Raw genomic sequence first — 7,065 nt, 5'->3', positions numbered from 1 at the left:
CCCCCCAGTGTGCATGGCACTGCCCTGACCACACATACGTGACCTCAGTCAGTCCCTATAATAGTCCTCCACACACATGCGCCTGGGGACGAGAAAACGGAAAGAGTTGTCTAATGAAGTTGAACAACGAGGATTGAACTTCTTAGAGCTTAAGCTACGAGTCAGACAAGGGTAATCTTGAACGAGCATGTGTTTGACGTCTCTGGTCAGTGGTGGCGGTCTGGTGGGTGTCTCACTCACTCAGTGCTGCCCTAAACAGGAGCATCTGAAGAGTCGGCACAGGTCTCTTAGGACCTAGTCTTTTGAATGTGTCTCTTCACGCACAAACGTAGGTGTGGTAGGCAGTTCAGTGTCCCTAAAGGTGTCTGTGTGGATGTCACATGTCCCCTTTTCTTCCCTTCATCTCTCAGGTGTACGTCTTTGGCACAGTCACAGAATGGCTGCGTTTCTACAACAAGGGGTTCTACTGCTGTCTGTGGATTGTAAATGGCCTGCTGCAGTCCACTGGTTGGCCCTGCGTGGTTGCCGTTATGGGCAACTGGTTTGGGAAAGCTGGGTATGCCTCTCCCTTCCTCTTTAATTTCTCTTTTTAAGTGGTTTTAATTTGAGATTACTCAGACTTGTCATCAATTTAGTCGATCTTTTCGACACTACCCACATCTTTTCTCTGTTTTAGAAAGTTAGACTAGTTGAGAGAGAGAAGCTTTTGTGTTGGGAGTGCATTACAGGAAATGGTGTGGACTTGGGGGATGGCCTAGCCCAGTGAGGCTCGTTCTTTTTCTTTGTTTTTTGAGAGAGAGAGTGCGCGTGTGCACATGAGCAGGGGGAGGGGCAGAGGGAAAGAGAGAATCTTAAGGAGGCTCCACACCCAGCATGGAGCCTGACGTGGGTCTCCATCTTACAACCGTGAGCTGAAATCAAGAGTTGGATGTTTAACCAACTGAGCCACCCAGGTGCCCCGGTGAGGCACATTCTTTTTTTGTTTTTTAAATCAGAGAGAGAGAGAGAGAGAGAGCACAAGCAGGGGGAATGGCTGGCAGAGGGAGAAGCAGGCTCTCTGCCGAGCAAGGAGCCTGATGTGGAACTCCATCCCAGGACCTTAGGATTATGTCCTGAGCCAAAGGTAGCCACTTTACCAACTGAGCCACCCAGGCATCCCAGTGAGGCACATTCTTAATATTCACTGGGCCATGGTCAGATTTTGAGCGTGGCTAAGGCATTACATCTCAATTTTTAATAAAAATCTTCCCTTTACAGAACATAAGTAACATAACATGATAAAATAAATCTCACATGCCATCCCATCATGTGTCTTCCTGTGGGTTTTGCCTTCCCCTCCCCTTTTTGAGACTCAGTGGTCTAGTTTTACCTTCTTACATTAAAGGTGAAGAAACTGAGGCCAAAAATTATCTATGGGACTTGCCTAAGATCACATAACGAAGACTCTAATAAGATGCGGATGAAGAATGCCAAACTTTGGGACTTAAAAGCCCAAATTGGACATTTTTCCCCTAAACCTTCAAGTAGTTGTCAGATGGTATGTGAGTTTATGTGTGATGCAGGCCATGGCATGAGGCTGGGCATCTGCTATAGTATCTTCCAGGCTACCAGGAAGAAGAGCTATATTTCATTTACAGCATGGAAAATAAGTTGAGATACCCAAAGACTTGGCTTTGTTGTTTGCCTTTTTGGTGACATTCTGATTTCATGAATATTATTAATTTGGATTTCTTTCATTTTTCCTGGATAAATATTTATATATTGTGAGATACACATTTATTTCATTTATGGCTCAGTCTTTTTTGTTTACTCTTTTACCATAGGCCAGTGTATGCAACAGACATTATCCACCCACCAAGTGATCAGTGCATGCTCTGCCTGGCTTCCCTTGGGTATCCAGCCTCCCTAGTTTCACGATGGGAGTCATGATGCCTGCTGGCTAAGGATCTGTAACATCATGAAAGTTCACCTGTGAACTTTCCTGTGGGTAGAAAAGTGCCACTTAATGAGAATACTCTGACTATACTTCAGTGTGCTAGTGATTTCTTATTTTTTTTTTTTTTAAGATTTTATTTATTTATTTGACAGAGACAGTGAGAGCAGGAACACAAGCAGTGGGAGTGGGAGAGGGAGAAGCAGGCTTCCTGCGGAGCAGGGAGCCTGATGCGGGGCTTGATCCCAGAACCCTGGGATCATGACCTGAGCTGAAGGCAGATGCTTAACGGAATGAGCCATGCAGGCGCCCCTCACATTTTTTTTTAAAGATTTTATTTATATGAGAGAGAAAGCATGAGCCGGGGGAGAGGCAAAAGGAGAGGGAGAAGCAGACTTGTGCTGAGCATGGAGCCCAACATGGGGCTCGATCCCAGGACCCCATGATCACGACCTGAGCCAAAATCAATAGTCAGCTGCTCAACCAACTGAGCCACCCAGGCGCCCTCAACTAGGTTTTTCTAAAATCATGTCTTTGGTTAGCCAGTGTTATTCAGAGCCTGACCTTCTGACTCTTTCCTCCAGGACCCTTTTGCTAGGTTTTATATATTTTAGAGGAACAGGGCAGGGCGTTTGAACACTAGGGAGAACATAGAGATCATCTAGTTCAAACTATTTGTTTTCCAGGTAGAAAAAGTTGGGGCCCCAGGGAATTAAGTGATCTGTTGAAGACATTGCCTTAAAAAGCTGTTAACTTCGGATGAATCATGCCCCTTTATCAGGGTCATAGTTTTTATTTTTTAAAAAAGATTTTATTCGGGCGCCTGGTGGCTCAGTTGGTTAAGCGACTGCCTTCGGCTCAGGTCATGATCCTGGAGTCCCGGGATCGAGTCCCGCATCGGGCTCCCTGCTCAGCAGGGGGTCTGCTTCTCCCTCTGACCCTCTTCCCTCTTGTGCTGTCTCTCACTCTCTCTCTCAAATAAATAAAATCTTTAAAAAAATAAATAAATAAAATAAAAAAATAAAAAAGATTTTATTCATACATAATCTCTACACCCTTTGTGGGGCTCAAACTCACAACCCTGAGATCAAGAGTCTCACACTCTGCTGACTGAGCCAGCCAGGCGCCCCCAGGGTCATAGTTTTTAAGCAGATTTAGGCTTGGTCAAACTAACATGTACACTCGTGCAGTACCAAGCCCTTTCGCACATAGCACTGAGCTCAGTGCTGTGAGGAGCATAGCGTGTTCTAGCTGAGAACATTGGCTGTGACCTGCTTGAGATTGCACAGCTGGAAGCAGCAGAGCTAGGACTTCTGAACAAACTATTTTTCACTCTGCTGTGTTGTCTTCCTGTTCGTTTCTAAGACTCCTTCTGTCTCAGTGAGGTTATAAAAATGTTTAAGGAGCTAAAAAATCTAGGGGCGCCTGGGTGGCTCAGTCGTTAAGTGTCTGCCTTCGGCTCAGGTCATGATCCCAGGGTCCTGGGATCGAGCCCCGCATCGGGCTCCCTGCTCCTTGGGAAGCCTGCTTCTCCCCCTCCCGTTTCCCCTGATTGTATTCCCTCTCTCGCTGTCTCTTTCTCTGTCAAATAAATACATAAATTCTTAAAAAAAAAAAAAAAGCTAAAACAATCTAGACCTAACATAGTATGATATTAATAGAGGGGCACCAGGCTGGCTCTGTCAGAAAAGCATATCACTCTTCATCCCGGGATTGTGAGTTTGAGCCCCATGTGGGGTACAGAAATTCCTTATAAAAAAAACACATTTAAAAATATACGTATCAAATAGAATAAAATACAAATTTTGATGTTAAAAAAATTAATTTGGGGCACCTGGCTTGCTCAGTCGGAAGAGCATGTGACTCTTGATTTCAGGGTCATGAGTTTGAGCCCCATGTTGGGTGTAGAGATGATTTAAAAATAAAATCTTTAAAAAACAAATTAACTCATCTTTCTTTTACCAGCCCTACTGCCATTGCCTATGTTCAGATCTAATCATTTTTCTCCGGGACTGTTGTAATAGCTAGTTTTCCTTCCATTCAGTTGTTTACCTTTTTCTCCCCCTTTTTTCTAATGGCTTTATTAAGGTATGTAATAAGCTGCACATATTTAAGACGTACCATTTGATGAAATTCAGCCTGCATACATCCTTAAAACCACCATCACAGTTAAGAAAATGGGCATATGCATTACCCCCAAAAGTTTCCTCATGCCCTTTGGTAGTTCCTCTCCTCCCCCCTCCTGTTACCTTCCCCTCCCTCCCATTGCCATCTCCAGGTAACTGTTGATCAGCTTTCTGTCACTTTAGGTTAATTTGCATTTTCTCAAACTTTATATAAATAGAATCAGACAGTATATACTGTTTCTTGTCTACTTTCATTCAGTGTAATTATTCTGAGATCCAGTCATGTCATGTGCATCGATAGTTCATTCCTTTCTATAGCTGAACAGTAATCGATTGTATCACAATTTATCTTTTCGCCTGTTGGTGAACATTTGGGTTGTTGTCAGTTTTTGGCTATTACAAATAAAGCGCCTGTGAACGTTTGTGTACAAATCCTTGTATGAACATATGCTTTCATTTTCCTTGGATGAATATGTCAAAGTGGAATGGCTGGGTCATATGGTAGGTGTGTGTTTATCTTTTTAAGAAACCGTGGTCGGGACGCCTGGGTGGCTCAGTCGGTTAAGCGTCTGCCTTCGGCCTGGGTCAGGATCCTGGGGTCCGGGAATTAAGTCCCATGTCGGGCTCCCTGCTCAGCGGGGAGCCTGCTTCTCCCTCTGCCTGTCACTCCCCATGCTTGTGCTCTCTCTCTGACTCATAAATAAATAAGATCTTTAAAAAAAAAAAGAAAGAAACCGGCGGACTCTTCCAAAGTGGTTTTTACCATTTTACATTCCCATCAGCAGAGTGTAAGGGCTCTAGTTGCTATGTGTTCTTGCCAACACGTATGTGTGGTCTTTTCTCTTTTAGCTATCCTAGTAGGTATGTAATACATCATTGTGGATTTAATTTGCATTTCCCTAATGTCTGATGATGTTGAACACCTTTTTATGTGCTTATTTGCATCATGTTTTTGTGTGCATGAAGCCTCTTTTTCAAAAACTTTTTATCTTTTTTTTTTTTCAAAAACTTTTTATCTTGAGATGATTGTACATTCATATTCTTTAACATTTTATTGGATTTTTTTTTTTTTTAAAGATTTTATTTATTTGACAGAGAGAGACACAGTGAGAGAGGGAACACAAGCAGGGGGAGTGGGAGAGGGAGAAGCAGGCTTCCCGCCGAGCAGGGAGCCCGATGTGGGGCTCGATCCCAGGACTCTGGGATCATGACCTGAGCCGAAGGCAGACGATTAACGACTGAGCCACCCAGGCACCCCTTACTGGATTTTTTTTAAGATTTAATTTTTTATATTTATTTATTTATTTTTAAAGATTTTTAAAATTTATTTGATATAGAGAGACACAGCGAGAGAGGGAACACAAGCAGGGGGAGCGGGAGAGGGAGAAGCAGGCTTCCCACTGAGCAGGGAGCCCGATGCAGGGCTGGATCCCAGGACCCTGGGATCATGACCTGAGCGAAAGGCAGACGCTTAACGACTGAGCCACCCAGGCGCCCCGAGATTTAATTTTTTTAAAGTAATCTCTATACCCAACGTGGGGCTTGAACTTACAACCCCAAGATCAAGAGTTGCGCGCTCCACCTGAGCCAGCCAGCGCCACTGGATTGTTTTTGTATTACTGAGTTTTGAGAGTTCTTTATATTCTAGATGTGAGTCTTTTACTAGATAAGCGATATGCGAATATTTCCTCCAGTCTGTGGCTTACTTTCAAAATTCTCTTAACAGTGTCTTGTGATGCGCCCGAAATTGAACTTTAGTGTAATATTACGTTTTTTTATAGAAGATTTTATTTATTTATTAGAGAGAGAGAGAGTGTGCACATGAGAGAGAGTGAGAGAGAGCAGGAGCAGGGACCGGGAGAGGGAGAGGCAGACTCCCTGGGACCCTGGGATCATGACCTGAGCCTAAGGCAGACGCTTAACGAACCGACTGAGCCACCCAGGCGCCCCTCGTTTAATACTATCTTAAAGTGACCTGATGTTTTGTCATTTGGGTATACTTTAAAAAAATCTTAAGGGGGCGCCTGGGTGGCTCAGTCATTAAGCGTCTGCCTTTGGCTCAGGTCATGATCCCGGGGTCCTGGGATCGAGCCCCGCATCGGGCTCCCTGCTCGGCGGGAAGCCTGCTTCTCCCTCTCCCACTCCCCCTGCTTGTGTTCCCTCTCTCGCTGTCTCTCTCTCTGTCAAATAAATAAATAAAAAATCTTAAAAAAAAAAAATCTTAAGATAGAATGTTGATTCTTTGGAATGTGAACTTTCACTGTTTTGGCCATTTTGTATTTGAACTGCACCAGAATTCATTCTGATTCTATTGTCTTCTGTTTGTCACTGTTCTCTGTCTTAGACGAGGAGTTGTTTTTGGTCTCTGGAGTGCCTGTGCTTCAGTGGGCAATATTTTGGGAGCATGCCTAGCTTCTTCTGTTCTGCAATACGGGTATGAGGTAGGTATTTCCTTCTAACTTTTTCTTGAGTACATATAATATGTTTTGTTTTTTAGGAAATAATACTGTGGCCATCTAGAACACAGTGTAGAGCTGTGTTTGGGTGGGGCAAGGCTTATATTAAAAGTAGACAAACTTCTGAGACTTTCAAACACAGAAATTATTCATGGAAAAAATACCAAGTCTAAAGACAGTATAATCAATTGGGAAAAAAGTATTTGCAATTCATGTCACAAATCAAGAGCTAATCTCCCTAATATGTAAAGAGTACCTGCAAATTGATAAGAAGACCAACAATACACAAAAAGAAAGGTAAAGGATTTGAATGTGTTGTTCAAATAGAAATGGCTTCAAGGGGCACCTGGGTGGCTCAGTCGTTGGGCGTCTGCATTCGGCTCAGGTCATGATCCCAGGGTCCTGGGATCGAGCCCCGTGTCGGGCTGCCTGCTCGGCGGGGAGCCTGCTTCTCCTCTCCCACTCCCCCTGCTTGTGTTCTCTCTCTTGCTGTGTGTGTGTCTCTCTCTCTGTCAAAATAAATAAATAAAATCTTAAAAAAAAAATAAAA

At 43.7% G+C, this 7,065-nt stretch overlaps 1 long non-coding RNA gene across 1 annotated transcript; it reads left to right on the top strand.

Annotated features, from left to right (window-relative positions):
* The first annotated feature begins 21 nt into the window (after nt 1-21).
* Nucleotides 22-6,565, top strand: LOC145718125 (uncharacterized). Its single transcript, XR_014141597.1, has 2 exons — nt 22-556; nt 6,404-6,565. It is a non-coding gene; the product is annotated as an uncharacterized LOC145718125 (long non-coding RNA).
* Nucleotides 6,566-7,065: the final 500 nt, after the last annotated feature.

This window comes from Leptonychotes weddellii, unplaced genomic scaffold, assembly GCF_054177405.1.
Source record: "Leptonychotes weddellii isolate Sample4059 unplaced genomic scaffold, ASM5417740v2 HiC_scaffold_11031, whole genome shotgun sequence".
NCBI classification, from domain to species: Eukaryota; Metazoa; Chordata; class Mammalia; order Carnivora; family Phocidae; genus Leptonychotes; species Leptonychotes weddellii.
This window is presented reverse-complemented; position numbering and strand designations above follow the sequence as displayed.